The sequence below is a fragment of the Oncorhynchus mykiss genome, chromosome 9 (genome assembly GCF_057628025.1).
Source record: "Oncorhynchus mykiss isolate SJ-2025 chromosome 9, ASM5762802v1, whole genome shotgun sequence".
Taxonomy (NCBI): Eukaryota; Metazoa; Chordata; class Actinopteri; order Salmoniformes; family Salmonidae; genus Oncorhynchus; species Oncorhynchus mykiss.
Genome location: NC_143030.1, coordinates 42,623,074 through 42,649,898, shown reverse-complemented (window position 1 = coordinate 42,649,898; position 26,825 = coordinate 42,623,074). Strand labels below are relative to the sequence as shown.

The window sequence follows — 26,825 nt, the reverse complement described above, 5'->3', positions numbered from 1 at the left end:
TGTGTGTGTGTGTGTGTGTGTGTGTGTGTGTGTGTGTGTGTGTGTGTGTGTGTGTGTGTGTGTGTGTAAGGGATAGAGAGGTGTAGGTTCCAGCAGGTTCACCATTCAGCCTGCCTGCAGATCTGGGCTCAGAATTAGAGCAGTGGGCTGAAATAGACCCAGTCCAGAGATAGCCAGGGGCCACAGTCACAGAGTGGGCACATATGACGGTGGGCGGGAGGGGTGGGGGGGGGGGGGGGGCAGACAGTGAGAGGGGCAAACATGAATGACAGATATGGGGGAAGATATGGGGAACAGTGATGTGTGGCTTGACTCATAACCCACAGTCCCCGTGGTTATATCTGCGTGGCGGGCGGGCGGGTTTAGGGTGGGTGGGTGATTGAATAAAGAGAAAGCACTGCATTAAGAATTCTTAAATGTATGCATTCTTATAGGCTACATTGATATTTGTTTTTCATAATTTCTATCTGGCGTTAGGCTTTAGGGCTTAACTGTTCGTGTGCCAAATACACAGCAATTACCAAATGGCAAATGCTTTTGGGAACTTAAGGCAGAAAAAGTTTGGCAAAAAGGACAATGTCGTAGTTTAATTGAGTAAGAGAAAAGCTGTGGAATGGAGAGTTGAAAATAAAAGAAGGGAGGGCCAGAACAGTAGCCTTATTTTTGGGAAAGATCTTATGTGTGATGATTGTGAGGCGCTAGACAAATTTGACAGTCACAAGACGGGGACTTCAAAAAAAAGGGAACTGTGCTGTTCAGATGGGTTAAATGGAACAGTAGGCCTAACTGAAATATGAACACTGACTGTAGATCTATAACCTCTCACATGAACGTTCAACATTTAGATAATACAGTGTTTGACCTTTCCATTGTGTTAACAACAGATGATTGGTTGATTTCCATTTTTTCTTATTCTTAATATTGTCCACCCCATTGGGTATCTCACTGCGCCCTCATATGCCATGTCTTGAAATATGCAGACAGGCAGAAATGTAATACTTCTGACAGCCAACTTTCTAACTCCATCCATAACTTTTGGACTTCATAACATTCCCAGAAAGCATCGATTATTGAGTCATTGTTAGTTTTACACTTACGTTCCAACATTCCCTCCATCTTGCGACAATATCAGTTATTTTTAAGTCTTGGTTCCAATCATTTATATTTTACAACAGTTTTCAGCTGTGCTAACATAATTGCACAAGGGTTTTCTAATGATCAATTAGCTTTTTAAAATGATAAACTTGGATTAGCTAACACGACGTGCCATTGGAACACAAGAGTGATGGTTGCTGATAATGGACCCCTGTACGCCAATGTAAATATTCCATTAAAAATCCAGCTACAATAGTCATTTACAACATTAACAATGTCTACACTGTATTCCTGATCAATGTTAAGTTATTTTAATGAACAAAAAAGTAGCTTTTCTTTAAAAAACAAGGACATTTCTAAGTGACCCCAAACTTTTGAATGGTTGTGTATATGGAGGGTACGGCGCAAAAGAAGACGTCAGAGGGGCTAAGGATCTTGGAGATGGGGAAAGAGCTGATAAAACAGGGGGACAGTTTGCAAGACTCTACCCGGAGGGGCAGGTCAGGATTGGATTGCCATACCCTCTGCCCGAGACAATAACGGGAGCCGGTGTCTGGTGGTGGTCCGCCTGTTGTCGATACCTAGAGGTGGTCTTGAGAAGAGCCGACCGAGCTCTCTTCCAGGTATGGTGACAGTGGCAGATGAACATCTGGGCCGAGGGTATGCTGACCTCTTCGTCCTGCTCCGGGGAGAGCGGGGGCTGATATCCTAGGGAGCGAGACCAATGGCTGAGCAAGGAAGGGTGTTGCGGGCATATTCTACCCACATGGGATTCTGGCTCAAGGTGGTGGGATTGGCGGAGACCAGGCAGCAAAGAGTCGTCTCCATGTCCTGATTGGCTCGCTCAGGCTGGCCGTTAGACTGGCGGTGGAACCCAGAGGACAATGACCCAATGAGCGTGAAGAATGCCTTCCAGAACTGGGACGAGAACTGAGACCCCCATCAGAGACCATGTCCACCTGAAGTCCATGGATCCGGTAGACGTGCTGCACTATCAGCTGGGACGACTCCTTTGCTGAGGGTAGCTTGGGCAAAGGGATGAAGTGGGAGGCTTTGGAAAACCAGTCCACCACAGTAAGGATAACCGTGTTGCCATAAAAAGAGGGGAAACCAGTGACGAAGTCCAGGGATATGTGTGACCACGGATGGTGAGGGACGTGAAGGGGTTGAAGGAAGTGAGCCAGAGCTTGCCGAGGAGTCTTATTTTGGGCACACATGGTGCACGAATGCGGAGACATCAGGAACCAAGTTTGGCCACCAAAAATGTTGTCGTACAAAGGCCAGGGTCTAACAGGAGCCAGGATGGCAGGCCCGTTGAGAGGAATGAGCCCATTCCAGAACCGAGGAACAGGCAGAGTCCGGGACAAACATCCGGACACCCAGGGCCCCTCTGGCTAACCGGATGTTGTAATTCCTTTCCATGGGGTCGAGACGATAGGAGAGGAATGCGCAAGGATGCAGCTTTTGGTCTTGGGCCGAACACTGGGACAGGACAGCCCCCACTCTGACATCCGGGAAGGCTCTGGATGGATTAGTATGGGGGCGGTAATGAATTGGTGTTTGAGGTCCAAGAACGCCTGGTCTGCAGCTGTAGACCACTTAGACAGGACCTTGGGACATTTGAGTGCTGACAGGGGCCAATCCACCACCACTCTCACCTTTTAAGGATACATCTGGATGTTGTCTGCAGCAGGATGGAGATGGTGGACGGATGTAATTAGCATATTTCCGCTTTGACATATAGCTGGTTCTCCAGAAGACCCTGGAGGACTTGTCTGACACGGAGGACATGTTCTTGAGCTGAGTGAGAAAACCCGAGGATGTCATCAATGTAGACAAAAACGAAACGGTTCAACATGTTCCCGGAGAAAATTGTTTACCAGGGCCTGGAACACAGCAGGAGTGAAGGTCAGTCCAAACGGCATCACCAGGTATTCATAGTTGCCTCTAGCCATGTTAAAGGCAGTCTTCCACTCATCCCCTTCCCGCATCCGTACCATATGATAGGTGTTCCGGAGATCAAACTTGGAGAAGATGGTAGCCCCCTGGAGAGGCTCGAAAGCCGAGGCAATGAGTGGAAGCAGGAAACGTTTTTTAACCATGATGTCATTCAGGCTCCGGTAGTCAAAACACGGACACAGGGTTTTGTTGTTCTTCTCCACAAAGCAGAACCCTGCGCCAGCATGGGAGGCAGAAGGATGGATACCCAACTGCAGCCAGGGAGTCCTCAATATACATCTCCGTCGCCTTGGTCTCCAGACCTGACAGGGAATAAAGCCGCCCCCGGGGTGGTGTAATGCCATGGAGAAGGTCGATGGCGGCAGTCATAGGACCGATGGAAGGAAGCGCGGTGGCACTGGCCTTGTTGAAAACCTCCTGGAGGTCCTGGTACTCCACAGGAACGGGAGAGAGGTCCAGGGCTTTTCCCAAGCCTGCAGAAAGATGTCCCGGGCAGGCAGCTCCGACTTCAGGTAATACCCATGGCAAAATGTGCGCCAACCCAGGATTGAACCTGTAGCCCAGTCAATCAGGGAACTGTGTCTCTGGAGCCAGGAAAACCCCAAAACCACGGGTGCATGAGGAGATTCAATGAGCAGGAACTGCATGTTCTCACTGTGACTACCCAACACTCTCAGGTTAACCTGTTGCGACGAGCAAACCCGGATCCGGGATCCTATTTATAGCCTCAAGCTCATTACCATAACGCAACGTTAACTATTCATGAAAATCGCAAATGAAATGAAATAAATATATTAGCTCTCAAGCTTAGCCTTTTGTTAACAACACTGTCATCTCAGATTTTCTAAATGTGCTTTTGAACCATAGCTAAACAAGCATTTGTGTAAGGGTATTGATAGCTAGCATACCATTAAGCCTGACATTCAGCATGCAACATTTTCACAAAAACAAGAAAAGCATTCAAATAAAATAATTTACCTTTGAAGAACTTCAGATGTTTTCAATGAGGAGACTCTCAGTTAGATAGCAAATGTTCAGTTTTTCCCAAAATATTATTTGTGTAGGACAAATCGCTCCGTTTTGTTCTTCACGTTTGGCTGAGAAAAAAACCCGAAAATTCAGTCATAACAACGCAAACTTTTTTCAAAATTAACTCCATAATATCGACAGAAACATGGCAAACGTTGTTTAGAAACAATCCTCAAGGTGTTTTTCACATATCTATTCAATGATAAGTGACTCCTGGCAGTTTGGTTTCTCCTCTGGTCAAAATGGAAAAATGCGCGCACCTGGAGATTGCGCAATAGTTTCGACGGAGGACACCCAGCGGACACCGGTAAATGTAGTCTCTTATGGTCAATTTTCCAATGATATGCCTACAAATACGTCACAATGCTGCAAACACCTTGGGGAAATGACAGAAAGTGTAGGCTCTCTCCTTGTGCATTCACAGCCATATAAGGAGACATTGGTACACAGCGCCTCAAAAATCTGTCTCACTTCCTGTATGAAATTTCATCTTGGTTTCGCCTGTTGCATGAGTTCTGTGGCACTCACAGACAATATCTTTGCAGTTTTGGAAATGTCAGAGTGTTTTCTTTCCAAAGCTGTCAATTATATGCATAGTCGAGCATCTTTTCGTGACAAAATATCTTGTTTAAAACGGGAACGTTTTTCATCCAAAAATGAAATACTGCCCCCAGAGTTTCATGAGGTTAATGACCCAGGATTTGACCCAGATGCAGACACGGTAGATGTATAGTACAGTTCTCAGATTATTTATTGGAATCACGGGGCAGGCAAAGGGCAGGTTGAGGTCAAGCAGACGTTCATGATCAGGTCAGAGTCAGGCAGGTGCAGGACGGCAGGCAGGCTCGGGTTCAGGCCAGGCAGAGGTTCATAATCAGGTTAAAGTCAGGCAGGTACTGGATGGCAGAGACTCAGAACTAGAGAAACAGGAAGGCGGGAAAGAACGCTGGTAAGACCTGAGAAGACAAGACGAACTGGCAACAGACAAACAGAGAACACAGGTTTAAATACACAGGGGATAATGGGAAGATGTGCGACACCTGGAAGAGTGGAGACACAAAGACAGGTGAAATATATCAGGGTGTGACAAATTATAGACAAGTTGACTAACAAATAGTCTACAAAAATGTCATAAATTATAAGCAAAAACATATATTCCTATCTAAATTAGGTTGGCACAGACAGGGAGGAGGCAGTCAAACAGATGGGGTAGATACCCCCATGCAGAGGGCAGATATGGGACAGGGGGAGTGTTAGATACAGACTGTAAATCTGGTGGTGGAGTTGGACATTGGGGTTAAAGGCAAGGTTCTGTATTCAAGGATCAAATTGATTGCCGTTAATTGTAAGAAAGGCATTGGCAACCTTTCTCACAAGAGCAGTCCCTTTAGACCAGTACAAAGTGCAGGACAAATACAGATAATCGGACAAATAGACTCCAATCAATCATGAATAAAAGGAGTAAGCTAGACTGTCTGGGTTGGGTCCATTCATACCTGTAACAGAGGAAATATTATTGTGGCTATACCATTTGAAAACATGTAAGCAGTTAGACAAATGCAGTTTTAGACAGTGCATTTTTTAAGAATAGATGGGAACTTGATTTGTGTGTTGCTATAGTCTGAGATTGATCTCAATAGTGGGTTCACTTTGAAAGGAGTTGAAGAGCATACACCTAGACGTGCGTGCTTGCGTGCGCCCTTGCGGTGGAGGTGAGCATCCCTGTTTCTCTGCCCACTGCGTGATATCTAGTTATAGCACTATGGTGGAGGAGGCAATGCTCATACATGCATGATTATAGCCCTTTCTGCTTCCACGGGAGTGCTCCAGCCACTGCAGTTCACATACTCAAACCTCTTTCAATTACACGGTGTGTTTCTTGGTACCCCAAAATCAGTTTAAACTTCCATTACCAAATATTGCACTCTAACATGTAGTCTAACAATTTCCTTCCCTCCTGGACTGACTGTTGAAGATGATTGGAATACTACAAGTAGAAGTTGATCCACAGTGAGAAAAACACTACATTGACCTTAAATCAGTGTCTCCACGGTTAAACTTCACCCCTTCCAGTCTGAAATAGAGAGTTGACTGAATGTTCATCTGGTGTCAGACATATAGCTGTCTCACAGTAATATTCCAGAGCTAGGAGATACTGTATATCATATTATAACGTAAGAGTATGCATGGTCAGCATCTGTTAGTCTGTTACGCGTATATGAATCGATTGTACTTTCAACCGTTTCAATGTTGTTTTTGGTGTCGGATTCGCCCTTGCCTTTGAAAGGACTAGGCAAAGTTGGGCACTTCTTTGTTACTGTGTGTTTTTCTGAATGTCCATATGTGCATCCGGGTGTGTATGTGTGAGTGTGTGCATAAGTGCGTAAGTGCGAGTGTGTGTGTGTGTGTGTGTTTGCATGCGTGCATTAGGTTTGGCAGGGTGGGCTGGTATCAGTTCACACATGTAGATTTGTTGTGTTAGGCCTTTTGTTTTCATTTGAAGTTGTAGTCTCCTGTCTCAATCCTCTGAGATGAAGCCGGAATGGCGTCTGACTCCCATTGTGCCTTTCAGTCGCATTTACTGTCACTCAAACACGTCCTCATTGGGAAACTGAGTACCTACCTGGCACTGCCTACTGACTCCTTCTCTTTGACAGTTTACATGACGATCCTAATTTGAATGGTAAGGTCAGAAGCTTAAAGAGCTCAGTATCGCCTAAGAGCCCACCAGGGTTCATTCCGAAAGCTAAAGGGATAATATAAACTGTGTTACAACCATTTCATCCAAGGTTTGTCGTCAACACCATGTGTGTGTCGTGTGTGAGCGTGTGGGGGATGCTGAAGAGTGAGTACATATCTGAATGAGAATGAACTCACTCTCCCTCTTTTAGAAACATATACACACACACACGAGCACGCACAGACGCATAAACAAACACACACACCAATTCCTAATTGAAACTCATGAAAGATAATTGGAAATGGAATGTCAGTGTACTTCTTGAATTGACTGGACTCTTGTTTGGGACTGACTGGTTGCTGGCTCTTTAAGAGGTCTATTTTTACAGGGGTACAGTCATGCATGGAGCAAGGCACAGCTGAGAGAGGAGGCATGGAGAGGCCGTTGGAGAGTCTTTCTCTGACTCACAAATGTGACTCTCTACAACACATGGGCTACTAGTGTATTATTGTTATTGTGTGTGTGTGAAAGTGCGTGTGTTTGTCTGTGTGCATGGGTGCATGTGTAGGGTTGGGTAGGTTACTTTCTATATATAATCAGTTACCTGTCCATAATTGTAATCAGTCATGTAACTTTGATTACCTGACTCAGTAACATAAGCTGATTACATTCAGTTACTTTTAGATTACTTTCACGTTAAGAAACATTAGAAGACAAAAATGTATGTTACCAATTGAACGACATCTATTGCAGGATAAATACATGTTAAAGTTTACATAGCTGGCCATATATGGATGTTACATTTTACATTATGGGTTGGTTAAGTAGGCTTCTTCTAACCCATGTGTTCTTACTACATACAATATGATTACATGATATCTTTACATTAAAAGCAAAGTCTATCTGAATTGCAGTCATTCCAATAAATGATATACCCCTTGATCTTCAAAAATAGGACTTGGAAAGATGGAAATATAGATTAGCCTAATTGTTTAACCTGAGCATAACCCCCAAACTAAGGACTTATTAGCCATCCCTACTCTGTTTATGATTTTGTTGTCATGGAGGACTGATTGGACTCATTGATTCAAGCTGAAAAATAAATGCTGTGCTCAGGGAATGGCATGGGGTGAGCACTACTGAAAAGTGCTACTTACATCTGAAAAATGTATAACATATGCTGCATTTGATACAGGCCTACTTTTTTATTTTTTGTTGTTATTACTTTGATATCTTGATCATATGTGGCTGTTTAAAGGGCAAATCCACAGACGAAATAACAAAACGATCGCCCTGCCTCTGTTTCGGTTAAAAGCTGAGGGATGGGCCTGGAGAAATGTAACCACACTCAGATTAACAAACAGAGCTATTGTTAGGGTTTTCTTGCGGTGAAGGAAAGTCGGACCAAAATGCAGCGTGGTTAAATCGATACATCTTTAATGAAGACGAAAAAAACTAACAATACAAAAACAACTAACGTAACGTGAAAACCTATACAGCCTATCTGGTGCAAACTAACACAGAGACAGGAACAATCACCCATGAAACTCTCAAAGAATATGGCTGCCTAAATATGGTTCCCAATCAGAGACAACGATAAACACCTGCCTCTGATTGAGAACCACTCCAGACAGCCATAGACTTTGCTAGAGAACCCCACTAAACCACAATCCCAATACCTACGAAAACCCCAAGACAAAACACACCACATAAATAAACCCATGTCACACCCTGGCCTGACCAAAAATAATAAAGAAAACACAAAATATAAAGACAAGGGCGTGAGAAAAATTGAGTGAATTGGAGGTGTACCTGTGGATGTACCTACCTTCAAACTCAGTGCCTCTTTGCTTGACATCATGGGAAAATCAAAAGAATTCAGCCAAGACCTCAGAAAAAAATGTAGACCTCCACAAGTCTGGTTCATCCTTGGGAGCAATTTCCAAATGCCTGAAGGTGCCACGTTCATCTGTACAAATGATAGTATGCAAGTATAAACACCATGGGACCACGCAGCAGCCATACTGCTCAGGAAGGAGACGCGTTCTGTCTCCTAGAGATGAATGTACTTTGGTGCGAACAGTGCATATCAATCCCAGAAGAACAGCAAAGGAACGTTTGACCCAAGTTAACTGCAATCCCACTATCGGGATAAGTGTCATCAAGTGTCATCAACAACCGCTGAATAGCATAGCGCTACATACAATAAATATTACTATACATATTTAAATTCATGAAATCACAAGTGCAATATAGGAAAACACAGCTTAGACTTTTGTTAATGCACCTGTCGTGTCATTTTGAAATTATGCTTTACAGCGAAAGCAATCCAAACGTTTGTGTAAGCTTATCCATCGCACGATAAAACATTAAGTACATTTAGCATCAGGTAGCTTGGTCACGAAAATCAAAAAGCAATCAAATTAATCATTTACCTTTGATGATCTTCGGCTGTTTTCACTCCCGAGACTCCCAGTTACACTGGGAGATTATTTTTATATCCAAAATACCTCAGTTTGTTTGGCGCGTTATGTTGAGAAATCCACAGGAAAGAGCGGCCACGACAACGCAGACGAAAATTCCAAATAGTTTCCATAATGTCCACAGAAACATGTCAAACGTTTTTTATAATCAATCCTCAGGTTGTTTTTAAAATATATAATCAATAATATATCAACTGCAAATGTCTTTCACAGTAGGAGAGGGAAAAGCAATACCTATCCAAACTCGGTTGCGCGAGCAAAACTCATGTGACCACTTGACGCGATGTTATCGTTCTGGCTCATTTTTCAAAATAAACGCCTGAAACTATGTCTGGAGACTGTTGACACCTTGAGGAAGTGATAGGAAAAGGAATCTGGTTCATATCCCTTTAAATGGAGTGTAGCGAGGCTATGGAACATGGAGTTTTCAAAATAGAAGCCACTTCCTGCCTTGATTTTCCTCAGGGATTCTCCTGCAATATCAGTTTTGTTATACTCACAGACAATATTTTGACAGTTTTGGAAACTTTAGAGTGTTTTCTATCTAATACTACTAATAATATGTATATATTAGCAACTCAGACTGAGGAGCAGGCCGTTTACAATGGGCACCTTTTCATCCAAGCTACTCAATACTGCCCCTGCAGCCATAAAAAGTTAAACAATTTAAAAGAAATACTACCAAATACTAATTGAGTGTATGTAAACTTCTGACCCACTGGGAATGTGATGAAAGAATTAAAGCTGAAATATATAATTCTCTCTACTATTATTCTGACATTTCACATTCTTAAAACAAAGTGGTGATCATAACTGACCTAAGAGAGGGATTGTTTACTAGGATGAAATGTCAGGAATTGTGAAAAACTGTTTAAATGTATTTGGCTAAGGTGTATGTAAACTTCTGACTACAACTGTGTATATATATATATATATATATATATATATATATATATATATATACAGTACCAGTCAGAAGTTTGGACACACCTACTCATTCAAGGGTTAATCTTTATTTTTATTATTTTCTACATTGTACAATAATAGTAAAGAAATCACAACTATGAAATAACACAAATGGAATCATGTAGTAACCAAAAAGGAGTTAAAGAAATCCAAATATATTTTGGAATTTAGATTCTTCAATGTAGCGACCCTTTGCCTTGATGACAGGTTTGCATAATCTTGGCATTCTCTCAACGAGCTTCACCTGGAATGCTTTTCCAAGAGTCTTGAAGGAGTACTCACATATGCTGGGCACTTTTTGTCTGCTTTTCCTTCACTGCGGTCCAAATAATCCCAAACCATTTCATTTGGGTTGAGGTAGGGAGATTGTGGAGGCCAGGTCATCTGATGCAGCACTCCGTCACTCTCCTTCTTGGTCAAATAGCCCTTACACATCATGGAGTTGTGTTAGGTCATTGTCCTATTGAAAAACAAATGATAGTCATGCCTCTCTCTAATGTCAACATGACGTCTGCTGTTTCGGTTAGTTATTACTGCCCCTACTCCAGCTCAACATGCCTTAGATAGCTCTTTTGTCACACAAACCACACATGGGGAGACCTCACCTGGCTTAACTGGTGTCTCCAGAGATGCAAGCTCCCTCATTGTCACTCAATGCCTGGGCTTACCTCCACTGTACTCACATCCTACCATACCCGTGTCTGTACATTATGTCCTGAATCTATTATACCATGCCCAGAAACCAGTGAATATCCCATTCACTGCTCAATAGGGACGCATAGGAACGCAGAGGTTTCTAAATAAGAGTCCCTTCCTGATTGGATTTTTCTCAGGCTTTCGCCTGCAATATCAGTTCTGTTATACTCACAGACAATATTTTTACAGTTTTGGAAACTTTAGAGTGTTTTCTATCCTAAGCTGTCAATTATATGCATATTCTGACAAAATAGCCCATTTACTTTGGGAATGTTATTTTTCCAAAAAATGAAAATAGTGCCCCCTAGTTTCAAGAGGTTAAATAAGAATTTCCCATTCAAACAATGTAGAACTAAGAACAGATATAGTCCTTGGTTAACTCCAGACTGCCCTTGACCAGCACAAAAACATCCTGCGGCGTACTACATTAGCATCGAACAGCCCCCGTGATATTCAACTTTTCAGGGAAGTGAGGAACCAATACACACAGAAAGTTAGGAAAGCTAAGGCTAGCTTTTTCAAACAGAAATTTGCATCCTGTGGCACTAATTCCAAAAGGTTTTGGGACACTGTAAAGTCCATGAAGAATAAGAGTACCTCCTCCCAGCTGCCCACTGCACTGAGGCTAGGAAACACTCTCACCGCCGATAAATCTACGATAATCGAGAATTTCAAAAAGCATTTTTCTACGGCTGGCCATGCTTTCCACCTGGCTATCGCTACCCCGATCAACAGCTCTGCATCCCCTTTAGCAACTTGCCCAAGCTCCCCCCTCTTCTCCTTTACCCAAATCCAGGTAGATTATGTTCTGAAAGAGCTGCATTATCTGGATCCCTACAAATCAGCTGGGCTAGACAATCTGACACTCTTTTTCTAAAATTATCAGACGAAAGTGTTGCAACCCCTATTACTAGCCTGTTCAACCTCTCTTTTGCATTGTCTGAGATCCCTAAAGATTGGAAAGTTGCCGCGATCATCCCCCTCATTAAAGGCAGTGACACTCTAGACCCAAACTGTCTTCGAAAGCCAAGTTAACAAACAGATCAGCGACCATTTCAGTTCCGACCGTACCTTCTCCACTATGCAATCTGGTTTCCGAACTGGTCACGGGTGCACCTCAACCACGCTCATGGTCCTAAAAGATATCATAACTGCCATCGATAAGAGACAATACTGTGCAGCTGTTTTCATCGACCTGGCCAAGGCTTTCGACTCTGTTAATCACCGCATTCTTATCGGCAGACTCAATAGCCATGGTTTCTCAAATGACTGCCTCGCCTGGTTCACCAACTACTTCTCAGATAGAGTTCAGTGTGTCAAATCGGAGCGCCTGTTATCCAGATCTCGGGCAGTCTCTATGGGGATGCCACAGGGTTCAATTCTAGGGCCGACTCTTTTCTCTGTATATGTCAATGATGTCGCTCTTGCTGCTGGCGATTCTCTGATCCACCTCTACGCAGTCGACACCATTCTGTATACATCTGGCCCTTCCTTAGACACTGTGTTAACAAACCTCCAAACGAGCTTCAATGCCATACAACACTCCTTCCGTGACCTCCAACTGCTCTTAAATGCTAGTAAAACTAAATGAATGCTCTTCAACCAATTGCTGCCTGCACTTGCCCTCCTAGTATCACTACTCTGAACGGTTCTGACTCAGAATATGTGGACAACTACAAATACCTAGGTGTCTGGTTAGACTGTAAACTCTCCTTCCAGACTCACATTAAGCATCTCCAATCCAAAATTAAATCTAGAATTGGTTTCCTCTTTCGCAACCAAGCCTCCTTCACTGATGCTGCCAAACACACCCTCGTAAAACTGACTATCCTACCGATCTTTAACTTCGGCGATGTCGTTTACAAAATAGCCTCCAACACTCTACAAATTGGATGTAGTCTATAACAGTGCCATCCGTTTTGACAGCAACGCTCCTTATACTACCCACCACAGTGACCTGTATGCTCTCTTTGGCTGGCCCTCACTACATATTTGTCACCTAACCCACTGGCTCCAGGTTATCTATAAGTCTTTGCTCTGTAAAGTTCCGCCTTATCTCAGCTCACCGGTCCCCATTGCACCCACCTGTAGCACGCGTTACAGCAGGTATTTTTCACTGGTCATCCCCAAAGCCAACACCTCCTTTGGCCGCTTTTCCTTCCAGTTCTCTGCTGCCAATGTCTGGAATGAATTGCAAAAATCACGGAATCTGGAGACTTATATCTCCCTCACTAACTTTAAGCATCAGCAGTCAGAGCATCTTATCAATCACTGTACCTATACACAGCCCATCTGTAAATAGCACACCCAACTACTTCATCCCCATATTGTTATTTTTTTTTTATTACTCTTTTGCTCCACAGTATCTCTACATGCACATCATCATCTGCACATCTATCACTCCAGTGTTAATTGCTAAAATGTAATTATTTTGACACCATGGCCTATTTATTACCTTACCCCCTAATCTTACAACATTTGCACACACTGTACATAGATTTTTCTATTGTGTTATTGACTGTACGTTTGCTTATCCCATGTGTAATTCTGTGTTGTTGTTGTCGCACTGCTTTGCTTTATCTTGGCCAGGTTGCAGTTGTAAATGAAAACTTGTTCTCAACTGGCCTACCTAGTTAAATTAAGGTGAAATAAAAATAGAAGTAAAAACATGTAATCCAAGTCCCACCAAGCACAAACCAGATGAGATGGTGTATGCTATGCTGGTTAAGTGTGCCTTGAATTCTAAATAAATCACGGAGAGTGTCACAAGCAAATTACCCCAAACCATCACACCTTCTCCTCCATGCTTCACGGTGGGAACCATACATGCGGAAATCATCCGTTCACCTACTCTGCATCGGTTGGAACCAACAATCTCAAATTTGGAATCATCAGTCCAACGGACAGATTTCCACCTGTCTAATGTCCATTGCTCATGTTTCTTGGCCCAAGCTAGTCTATTTTTATTGGTGTCCTTTACTACTGGTTTCTTTTTGCAGCAATTTGACCATGAAGGCCTGATTCACGCCCTCTTCTCTGAACAGTTGATGTTGAGATGTGTCTGTTACTTGAACTTTGTGAAGCATATATTTGGGCTGCAATTTCTGAGGCTGGTAACTCTAATGAACTTGTCCTCTGCAGCAGAGGTAACTCTGGGTCTTCCTTTCCTTTCCTGGTCCTCATGAGAGCCAGTTTAATCATAGCGCTTGATGGTTTTTGTGGCTGCACGTGAAGACTGTTTCAAACTTCTTGAAATGTTCAGAATTGACTGACCCTCGTGTCTTAAAGTAATGATGGGCTCTCATTTCTCTTTGTTTATTTGAGCTCTTCTTGCCATAATATGGACTTGGTCTTTTACCAAATAGGGCTATCTTCTGTATACTACCCCTACTGTACCATGTCACAACATAACTGATTGTCGCAAATGCATTAAGATGGAAAGAAATTCCACAAATGAACCTTTAACAAGGCACACATGTTAATTGAAATCCATTCCAGGTGACTATCTCATGAAGCTGGTTGAGAGAATGCCAAAAGCGTGCAAAGCTTTCATCAATTCAAAGTGTGGATACTTTGAAGAATCTCAAATATAAAATAATTTGTTTCACACATGTTTGGTTACTACATGAATCCATATGTGTTATTTCATAGTTTTTATGTCATCACTATTATTCTACACTGTGGAAAGAAAATAAGAAAAACCCTAGAATGAGTAGGTGTGTCCAAACTTTTGACTGGTACTGTGTACTGTACATATAAAAATGGATGTAGCTACTACAGATTGCCCTTTTAAGTCTATCAAAAGTGTACGACTTTGAGCATGTGTTCATTAGGCATATGGAGATATTATTTTAATGAGCATGAATTAGATTGAGCTATCAAAGCCCCCCTCTTATTCCATATGCTGGGATCCGTACTATCCAGCTGTTGCAAGAGTGCATTTTTCACTGGCTGTCCACTGGTTTCAAATACACATCCACAACAACCACAATATGTAAGGCTCAAGTAGCTAAATGAGAGATCAGCAGCGTTGATTCACATCAATGCGCTATGTAGATATCAATAGTAAGTGACATCCGTATCGCCGTAGACTACACCACTGCTGTCCTCCTTACCTCCAAGTGTTTATTCTAGTTGGATCATCTTTGGATGCCGACAGCAGTCGCACCATTGGAAGACAGAGCTTGGACTGTAGACTACAACAACAAAAAATCCTGCTCTTTTCCCGCTATCCTTCAAACACATTTGGAGTGTCATCATAGTGGACTCTGATTTGTGGTCAGACTCGCATAGACTCGCTCAAAAACAGAGTGTCAAAAATTATTTTCCGCAAGCATCCTTTCTGATTTTAAAAGTCATTCTGAAAGTAATCATCTAATTTTTCAAAAGTATCTGTAATCTGATTATAATATTTTTGCTGGTAACGTAACAGAATACAGTTACCGTTTCTTTGTAATCCCTTATATGTAATGGATGATATGTAATCCGTTACTCCCCAACTCTGTCCTTGCGTGTGTGTGTGTGTGGTGACATGTCAGCAAAGCTCTGCTGGACACAGCTCTCTGAGGTCAAATTTATAGGGATTAGGACCTTAGACCTCAAACAAAAACAGATATGCATACATACAGTACATACATCCCCTTTCACAGTGAACTTACAGTACTGTGTGTGTGGTATGCCCATTGGCTCTCATATACAGTAACCAAAAAACACATACACACACTCAAACACATTACGTCTCTGTACAATGGATTAAAGTGAGCAAAAATAAACCAATCTCTGCTTTTTGTGTTGAGTGCTCCGACTCCTTTCTGCCTCGATTTAGTCCTTTTGGAAGTTTTTCTTGGTAAATCTTTCACATTCATTCTCTCTGCACAAATGTACACACAGGCATACATACAGTACACCCACTGCAAAATTACTTATAAATCCTCAATATGTGGGCCTAAAATACCCATCTGCCTTATGCAATCTGCATGTTACATAATGCCTGTCATTATCACAGGGCTCCTTCACACCCTGCCATGCCTCTCCACCTACATTAATAGTATACGCACACGCACACGCACATTGATTAATACACACACACCCGCACACTGCTTCATAAATACATACACACACACACACACACACATATGCAGGTAAAAGTTACACATTCACATGCAGACATAAAGGAAACAACACAGAGACACCTCCTGCCCCCTGAGTTGACAGTCATCACACTCCAGCACTCTCAATATCTCTCTTTCTCTAGTTGTTAGGGAGTACACTCAAGCAGAAAGAGCAAGAGAGAGAAAGTAAGAGGGAGAGAGATGGGTAGAGAGGTGGAGAGAGACACAAATGTAGAGAGAGATGGGCAGAGATGGATGTAGGGAAAAGGGAAGAGCTAAAGGACTCCCATTACACCCTTTCACACCAAACGCAGGTGAAAATACAGGGCAGGAGAACTGGTTTCTATGTTTGTGTGTGTGTGTGTGCGTGTATGTGTGTGTGTGTGTGTGTGTGTTTAGTGATGCGCGGGTCAGCTGTTTATGTTTACTTGCTAAGGTGAAAAGCTGAGCCCCACACCTGACCCTAACCCGCAAATATAGAACATGCGCTGTACAGTCAGAGATGGTGGTGATATTTTGACAGGTCTGTGTTTCTACTTATATTATCTGACATTTTGGCAGGATATTTGTTAGTCGACTTACATGCAGCTTTTCTTCGACCATTTCTTGTCGCCCTAGAAGACTAATTAAACCCTTTCTCACCAGAATAATGGAATAAATTGATAGAATGAACGCTTCAATCTAGTTGACATTGGTTGAGTGTGTTTTATTTTTCCTCTTTCATCTCTGCTTATCTCAGCGAAGACGTTTAGGGACCGGGGAGAAAACGCAATAAAAAAAACTACGGGAAAGATTTTCTGTGCAACATTTTCTAATGACACCAGTTTGACAGGTTTTAAGGAAATGAAAAGCTGCTAAAACGATAAACATGTTTTTGATACAGTTCGTTTTGGATGCATATTATATGCGGTTGAAATACTATCAGCTTTAATGCTGGTAAAGACAGCAGCTTTACAGACGGTCCTTAACCGCACATTCATTTTTTCAAGATGCTGAAAGAAAGAAATCAGAATTCTCCACTCCTGTTCCAGAGTCAAAATGTACATCTGATGTATTATTTTACTGCAAGAAATGGTTCATTCTGCCACTTCACCAAATCTTCACTTTTCTGGCCCTTCCTTCTATACATTTTTCAACTCTTAATTTTTTGATGTTATTTAATTCAACTCCGACGTTGTCCTTTTTGCCTCAGTGGATCGACATTACATTTTTCTGCCCATGTTCCCAAAATAATTTGGCAATTGGCGCCAAGTTAGGTCTTTGATTTGATTTGATTTACAGCTTAGGCTTACGCACTTACACAAATAATGAAAGAGGAACCTGAATGTAGCCTATAGATATGAATTGTACAATAATTATACATTTATGGATTTTTAATGCATTGTTTTCTCTTTATTCAAGCCACACGTCTTTCATCCACACAGTATTTCATGACCCTAACCGCGGGGACTACAGGTTATGAGTCAACCTGCGCATCACTAGTGTGTGTGTGTGTGTGTGTGTGTGTGTGTGTGTGTGTGTGTGTGTGTGTGTGTGTGTGTGTGTGTGTGCGTGCGTGCGTGCGTGCGTGCGTGTGTGTGTAAATCATGCATGTGTGTGTTTGCGTCAATGAGTGTTTTTTGCGTCAGCGTGTGTGAATGTGAGTCTCCCTAGTTCTGTGTGGGTCCTATTCTAAACCCTGGGAGAGGATAAGCACATTCAGTGATCAACAGGGCATTAAAGTGATAGTGGGGGCCGCACAGCCCTGCAACACACAACTACACTACAGTTTTCCTCAGTTTCCTGGACCTGAGCTGACGGCTCACTCATTGGCACTGATCCAGGATCAGCTTCACCTCCCCAAGTTCTATCCTTAACTCCAAACAGCTACAGGTGTGCCCATGCATGTGTGCGATAAAAAAAGTCAGCGTAAGACATATGACTCAGACATGAGACAAGAGTACAGCAATGTTGGCCTCCTCCGCCATGCTGAGTCTATAGCAGGGGTCCTGACCTCTCACCTCTGCCTCCTACCATACTCCCACACCACATCCACTGGTGAGGCCCTGCTGATTCCCTTTCTCCTCACATGGAGAGACAACACACACACACAATGAAAATCATGCAGAAATTATGCGCATGCTCAAACACAGTAGGTATACACACAGGTACGAGTGAGAGTGTGAGAGAGAGAGAGAGAGAGAGAGAGAGAGAGAGAGAGAGAGAGAGAGAGAGAGAGAGAGAGAGAGAGAGAGAGCGGTAGCTATTTCAGACATAATTGACAGTATGCAACCCGAAGACGAAAGAGCTGTCAAGATGACCCCCTTTCATTCAGTCTTGCGTTCTTGCTAGCATACGCCTTTTTCTACATCCAGTTGTGCAGGTGGGAGTAGGGGTGTGCAGATGTGGGTGGGCATATATTTTAATAAATCTATTGAATATACACCATCACAAAGAAGAAACTTAAACATAATTAGCATCATTTTTAAACATAATACTGTTTGTCTGTTCATTCAATTTAAAGTACAGGAATTGTTTCCCGGTTCACCTATCAGTTGTATAATATGTTAAAAAGCAGGTAAAAAGAAGACGGTATTGGAAAGTTGGCGGAATTTTGACTCGGTATAAAACGCACAAGAGAGACAGAGACAGAGAGAGAGACAGAGACAGAGAGAGATGGAGCGAGAGAGAGATGGAGAGAGAGAACACGAGAGAGAGAGAGACAGAGAGAGAGAGAGAGAGCGACAGAGAGACAGGGAGACGGAGACAGAGAGAGATGGGGAGAGAGAACACGAGAGAGAGACAGAGAGAGAGAGAGCGACAGAGAGACAGGGAGACGGAGACAGAGAGAGATGGGGAGAGAGAACACGAGTGAGAGAGACAGAAAGACAGAGAGAGACTGACAGAGACAGAGAGAGACAGAGATGTGGCCTGAGTGTATCATCTGGGCTTATGTACTTTACATTAACTTTCTTTATCGAGGGCTTTTAAAATCTCCGAGAGGGTTCTAGTTGGCTCTGCTAAAACAACACCATAGAAGTTACTTTGTATTTTGGTTGAATCAAACTTTGACTGGGTGTCAAAGGTGATTGACGTTTGTAATATAGGTCCCATATTAAATATTACAATAGTTTTAATATTATGTAATGGTTCAAGAGAACGAGGAGATGTATATATTATGTAATGTGGTGGATGTAGGTGGATGTGTATATGTGTTTGAGTAATCACAGTGTACAGTATCACCCCATCTCCTGATATAGCTGTCAAGGTGTTAGTGTGTAACACTGACCACAGCACACCTGACTGCTCCAGATAATTGCTGCTATTCCAGGTGACTACGGAAATCAACACATTACACTTTCTGTTCCTGAACTGCTGTAACCTTGGTGATGACGGGCTCTTCTCGGGCTCTGGTCTCCATGGTGATAGACAGAACCATACGGTATGTTTGACTGTTACTGACAGTTTGTTACCATAGCTATTTGGAGAAAACACTGATCATCCCTGGCCAGAAGTCTCTCTCTCGCTCTCTCTCTCTCTCTCTCTCTCCCCTCTCTCTCTCTCTCTCTCTCTCTTTCTATCTCTCTCTCTTTCTTTGTCCCCTCTCTCTGGCTCTATCACTTCCCTTTTCCTTCCTCTCTTCCCACTCTTTCTCTTTATATATCTCCCTACCTTCCTCCCTCTTCTCCCTCTCTCTCTCACCAGCAACCATTCATCTCCCTTCCTCTCTTCCCACTCTTTCTCTTTACATATCTCCTTACCTTCCTCCCTCTTCTCCCTCTCCCTCTCAACAGCAACCATTCATGTCCCTTCCTCCCTTCCTCCCTCTCTCTCTCTTTCTACCCACCTCTTCTACTCTCACCCTCCCTCTCTCTGTCTCCCTGGTAAGCGGGTCACTGATCTCATAGCGCAGGAGTTCTGCTCACACCAGGTGCTCTGAGCTTGGCTAATCTAGTCGGATTTGACTGCTGTTTGCGTGTGTCACAGAACCGCATGGGGGGTTACAGCTTGCTAGAGGGTGCTGGTACAGTTTGACATGGAACACATAGCCTATAGGCCTAAGTGCAAATAATGAGCATCTCTGGATACTATCCTGTGGTGATGCGGTTATTTGCATGAGTAATGCATCTCAATTAACATCAAATCAAATGTTATTCGTCGCCGAATTAAACAGGTGTAGACCTTAACGTGAAATACTTACTTACGAGTCCTTAACCAAGAATGCAGAGTTTTAAAAAAGTTGAACAAATCTGCTTAAGAAACTAAAGGAAAAATAGTGACACGATAAAATAACAATAACAAAGCTATTCACAAGGGGTATCGGTACCAAATCAATGTGCAGGGGTACAGGTTAGTCGAGGTAATTGAGGTAATATGTACATGTTGGTAGGGTTGAAGTGATTATGCATAGATAATAAACAGAGAGCAGCAGCAGCGTATGTGAAGAGTATGTGTGTGTGTGTGTGTATGTGTGTGTGTGTGCGTGCGTTCGTGCGTGCGTGTCTGCGTGTCTGCGTGCGTGTGTGTGTGTGTGTGTGTGTGTGTGTGTGTGTGTGTGTGTGTGTGTGTGTGTGTGTGTGTGTGTGTGTGTGTGTGTTGGAGTGTCCGTGTAGTATGTGTGAGTGTGTGGTTAGAGCTCAGTGAGTGCAAAGAGAGTTAGTGTAAAAGTTTAAAAAATATGATTAAAATAATGGGGTCAATGCAAGTAGTCTGGGTAGTCATTTGATAACTGTTCAGCAGTCTTATGCCTTGGGGGTAGAAGCTGTTCAGGAGCCTGTTTGTCGTAGACATGGAACTCCAGTGCCACTTGGCATGCGGTAGCAGAGAGAACCGTCTATGACTTGGGTGGCTGAAGTCTTTGGGCCTTCCTCTGACACCACCTGGTATATAGGTCCGGGATGGCAGGAAACTCGGCCCCAGTGATGTACTGGGCTGTACTCACTACCCTCTATAGTGGCTTGCTGTCGGATGCCGAGAAGTTGCCATACCAAGCGGCTGTGCAAACAGTCAGGATGGTCTCGATGGTGCAGCTGTAGAACTTTTTGAGGATCTGAGGACCCATGCCAAATTTTTTCAGCCTCCAGAGACGTTGTCATGCCCTCTTTATGACTGTCTTGGTGTGTTTGGACCATGATAGGTCCTTTGTGATATGGACACCAAGGAACTCAGCGATGTGAGTGGGGGCATACTCGGCCCTCCTTTTCCTGTAGTCCACGATCATCTCCTTTGTCTTGCTCACTTTGAGGAAGAGATTGTTGTCCTGGCAGCACACTGTCAGGTCTCTGACCTCCTCCCTGTAGGCTGTCTCATCGTCGTCAGTGATCAGGCAGTCATGTGTGAACAGGGAGTACAGGAGGGGACTAAGCATTCACCCCTGAGGACGGCCCCCGTCCATGACACAAATATGACAACAATTCAACCAGTCACAGGAGCATAAGGGCAGGATATGATGCTATATGTTATTTACATGTATCATTGAGGATGGGTGATAAACAGTGGGTGTGCATGTTTGTGTGTGTGTGTGTGTATGTGTTGTTGCATGCAATGCAACCCCATCAAAGCCCAAAGCCCACTCCATGGTTTGCTACACTTCTGATACAGCATGGTATGACTGTTAGGGGGTGGAAATCTGATCAAATAAAACTCCATCGGATGACAGCTAAATGTCAATGAAGGAAAAGAACAACGCCCCCATGCTAAAATGTCAGCAGAGTGTTTTTTTTTAAAGAATAACTCAAGTAGAAGCTACTGAGGGGAGGATGGCTCATAATAATGGCTGAAACGGAACAAATGGAATAGTCCCCACAAGGTCAAAAGCTTTTTCTAGGGGGTTTCTATGGTTCGTTTTAGGGTTAGGTTTAGGTTTATGGCTAGTGGTTATGGAAATTAGGATTTTGAATGGGACTAAATTGTGTGTCCCCACAAGGTTAGTCATACAAAACTCTGTGTGTTGTGTCTGCGAGAGAGAGAGAGAGAGAGAGAGAGAGCGAGAGAGAGAGAGAGAGAGAGAGAGAGAGAGGAGGTCTGCTGTAGTACTCTCCATACAGAGGGTGAGGAATTTTCATTTTTTTATTTTACCTTTATTTAACATGGCAAGTCAGTTAAGAACAAATTCTCATTTTCAATTACGGCATAGGAACAGTGGGTTAACTGCCTTGTTCAGGGGCAGAACGACAGATTTGTACCTTGTCAGCTCGGGGATTCAATCTAGCAACCTTTCAGTTACTGGCCCAACACTCTAACCACTAGGCACCTGCCGCCCCAGTAAAGGAAGAGGAGAGTTCGGAGGAGAAGAGTAGGTTCCCATTTCCCACTCTGCTGAGTGGCTGACCTGGATGTAATTAGCCAAGTCATATTTTTAACTGATACTGTGTAAAAGCCAGCTTAAGGAGCCATAGCTGCCCTATTTATACCCCCGGGGCTGACGGCCTGTACCACTACACAGGGGGATTTTCTCCCAGAACTGTTCTAAGCCTGCTTTAGGCTGTACCAATGAAGATTCACAGTAGTTAGCGAGGCTATATGTTACAGCTCTTACTCTCTCTCTCTCTCTCTCTCTCTCTCTCTCTCTCTCTCTCTCTCTCTCTCTCTCTCTCTCTCTCTCTCTCATGACACTATACGTCTCCTTCCATCTTTCCCTGCCCCCACTCTCTGCCTCATCCCTCTTCCTTTCTCACTCTCTCTCTCTCTGTCTCCCTTCTCACACTCTCTATGAGCACTGTGCTGTGTCTCTTAGCACACATTTGCGCAATTGTACTGATCCACTGTCTGATCCACTGCCTCTGTCCCTATAGGCCTAGATTAGGAAAGTGTGTTTGTGTGGATTCATGCATCTTTGAGCATGTGTTTAAACAGTACATACATGTGTGTAAAGGTGTTTCTGACTGTGTGTGTATGTGTGTGTGTGTGTGTGTGTGTGTGTGTGTGTGTGTGTGTGTGTGTGTGTGTGTGTGTGTGTGTGTGTGTGTGTGTGTGTGTGTGTGTGTGTGTGTGTGTGTGTGTGCATGTTAATAGTAACTCCTGAGGGGATCAGCCTCAGCGGCGATCAGGCTGTGCTGGCTCATCCTGTTTGAGAATGGGTCAGGACCTCGAAGGCTGACCTGGCCTGTAGCCCAACCAGCTATCTCCCATATCACCCTGGCCACTCTCAGGATTACCTCAGGCACCCTGCAGAGTAAGCCACCACACACAGGGAGGGAGTAGGACTCTCTCACACACATGCACAGACACAATCACATTCACATCCACCTTCACATACTTAGTCAAAGGACCCAAATGCAGTCTGCATTCCCTCTATCCTCTCCTCTCTCTTCTCTCTGACACTGCCCCTCCTCTCCTCTACGGATGGAGAGCTCTGTTACATTCAGCAACATATTTCTGCTGCATCAGACGTCCATCACAGATCCCTACTCTGGGACGAAACGTGATCAGACACCAGATACCCGCAACTCATCAGGGAGAACAATACAAAACCGCATTCTCATTCAAACTAGTTTTAAAAAAGCCCTTTGACCCATTTGGTTTGGGTTGAGTCATTTGACCTTCCTTGCCACTCTAAGAACTCGATGTCTGACTGACAGTTAGAGTGGAATAACACCTTTGTGAGTCATGTCATTCATGATGGACAGAACATGATGTTTTCCATTGGATTGTGTGTGTGTGTGTGTGTGTGTGTGTGTGTGTGTGTGTGTGTTTGTGTGTGTGTTAGTGATGCGCAGGTTGACTCATGACCCGCAGTCACTGCTGTTATATCCGTGGGGCGGGTTTAGAGTCATGAAATATTGGATTATGGGTGAGTGGATGGTGGGCAGGTTGAATAAAGAGAAAGCAATGCATTCAAACCCATGAATGTGCCATTCGGTGTACAGTTCATAGCCTACATTTCAAGTTTTTTACATCTTTAAACATCTTTATCTGCCATTAGTGCGTAGCCTAAGCTGTGAGGCCTAACTGTAGCGCGGCAATGGCCAAATTCATTTGGGAACTTGGGCAGAAAAAGTCAAAAAAACAAAACAATGTTAGAGTTGAATTCAGTAAGAGGAAAAGCTGCCAAAGTGAGAGTTGAAAATAAATAGCAAGGGCCAGAGTGGTAGTCTAAAGGGTGGGAAAGCTTTGGTGAAGTGCTAAAAGAGGATGAGAGCACTGCAGGATATGTTGTGATGGTTGTGGTGCGCTATACAAGCGTGGCAATCACAAGACGGGTGAATGGCACTGTCAAGGGAACTGTACTGGTCAGATATGGGTTCAATGGAATTGTAGCCTAGCTGAAATCTGGACACTGACTGTCGGTCTAGAACCTCTCACATAGCCTGGTATTAACTGGTGCCGAACTAAAATCATACAGCAAATGTACATTTTGACTTAGTAACAGGATTGGAAAAATGTGTTGCATTCAAAGTCTTACCAGAATGAATGTGCTCTTAGGGACCGTCTGTAAAAAGCGGCGGTGTTATCTTAATCAGCATCAAAAAAAAGCTGACAGTATTTCAACCACATAAAAAATGCATCCAGGTCAAACTGAAATCTTATCAAAAACATGTTGGGTAGTTTTAACAGCTATTAATGTCCTTAAAACCGATCAAAATGACATAACATTTTGCATGGAAAATCTTTCCAGTTTCTTTTAGAGTAATTGCATTTTCTCCCCGGTCCCTAAATGTCTTTGCTGCACGAGAGAAGCTGAGATAACTTTACCAATGTCAACTAGATTCTATCGATTTATGACATTATTCTGGTGAGCAAGGGTTTATTTAGTCTTCTAATGCAAAAGTTATTGACAGAAGAGAACTTGCATGTATCTTATTAAAAATCTTACATATACATATATTATTATAGAGAAGTTGACTAACAAATAGCCTACCAAAAGGTCAGAAATTATAAGCAGGGTGCGGCCCTCAATCTGAGGGTGCGGCCCTCAGATTTATCATACACAGTCGGGCGGTTGAGGATGGGTAATTAGCAATTGTGGGTGGGTGTGGATGAACAAAAAGCTGACCTGCTCATCACTGTGTGTGTGTGTGTGTGTGTGTGTGTGTGTGTGTGTGTGTGTGTGTGTGTGTGTTTGTGTGTGTGTGTGTGTGTGTGTGTGTGTGTGTGTGTGTGTGTGTGTGTGTGTGTGTTCTGCACGGTTAGGTGGAGTTGTGTGTGTGTGAGAGAGTGTATGAGATTATGTGTGTCTGATTTGTGACCAGGGGAGTAAGCACAAAGTCAAATTCTCCTTGATTGTCTTTAACACTATAGTGTAAGAAATGCATTATATGCACTCAACTGTGCATAACTCAATTATATGCACTCAATATGGAAAGAAATGGCACAGGGCAACCATTGCCCAATTTGTACAGTCATTTCTCCATCGACTTGTAATGACAAACACTTTGATCAGTCTTGTGCTCGCTCTCTGTTCCCCTTTCGCTATGACTGAACTGCTGCTTCTATATTTACACACTGCTGATCGCTGGAACTTTATCAAGCATACATGGAAATAGATGTTCATAGTGTATGGAAATGAGATTGAGAATTTGGATTGTATTTTATTTTATTGCACATACATAGATGTTGGGATAATATTGGTAGTTTAAGTAATTCAAGTTATTTTAATTGACAGGAGTGGTATTAGTAGTAGTAGTATTACTGTAGTAGTAGTAGCTGTAGTAGTAGTAGTAGAAGAAGAAGAAGTAGAAGAAGAAGAAGAAGAAGAAGAAGAAGAAGAAGAAGAAGAAGAAGAAGCGAAAGAATAATAGGAGGAACAGTTCTAGTTATTGTTATATTAGAGTTTGTGGCTAAAATATAAACAGTCGCTACTTCTTCCTTCTCCCTAAGCCACAGTATAAACCCTTCCTATAGATTGGATTGCATTGCATTTAAATCATTGCAAGAGAAAAGCACATTTCTTTGAGAAATTGCCATTTTTTTTCAGTCAACACACTGCTAATTGGATTCAAATGAATAACCGTGGTGGAATAAAGAGTTTTCTTTTACATGCACAAAGACATCAACATGCCTAGCAATTAACAGAGGCATAATGTAATCAATTTAAATGGGTTATTTATTTTAATTCTATTTAATTATGAATTGATTGAAAATAGTGACATTTTCATTTTCACTTTGTCACCTATATAGTCATTTTCAACAAATATCAAATGTTAAATATGCAAAGAAATAAGAATCAATTTGAAGTAGTATTGTATTTGCCCTAAGATATCTAAAATCTCTCAGAATTTCAGTTGATAGTTGATTTAGTACCAATAAATACATTCATAAATAAATAACAAAAATAACAATGGTCTGGAAAAGTCCTTATTCCTAAACAGATTTATTCAATAATTCCCCCCAAAAAAGTACACTTGCTTCTTGTTGTACACTTGGGTTATTTATTTATTGGTTATTAGAAAATCTTATTTCATTTCTCATATGAAACAAGAGAAACATAACAATACTATATATAACTATAGTAGCATATTGACGTAATGCGTTTGCTGCTTGTTTATTGGTTCATATTTTGTCAAAGTGTATTATGAAAATAGCATTTAACAGATTGTGAAAGTTCTCATGTTTCCTCTACTCCACAGCATCAAGTGAATTATTGTGGCTGCCCACACATTTTGTGTGATCTTACACGTTTTTGATAGATTCTGTGCATAACTCCACTTTACATGTTGCAGGTTGGGTTTTCCCCAGTCCTTACATCTGTGTGTGCCCTTACAAAAAAGAAACATGAAAAAAATGTGGTTTTCAGACAGATAGTGTGCCAGTCAAATGTTTGGATAAACCTTCTCATTCCATGTTTTTTTCTTTGTGTTTAATATGGTCTACATTGTAGAATAATAG

General features: G+C 42.6%; 1 protein-coding gene across 1 annotated transcript in view; it reads left to right on the top strand.

Annotated features, from left to right (window-relative positions):
• Window positions 1-26,825, top strand: part of LOC110532003 (uncharacterized) — a 37,357-nt gene that overhangs the window by 980 nt on the left and 9,552 nt on the right.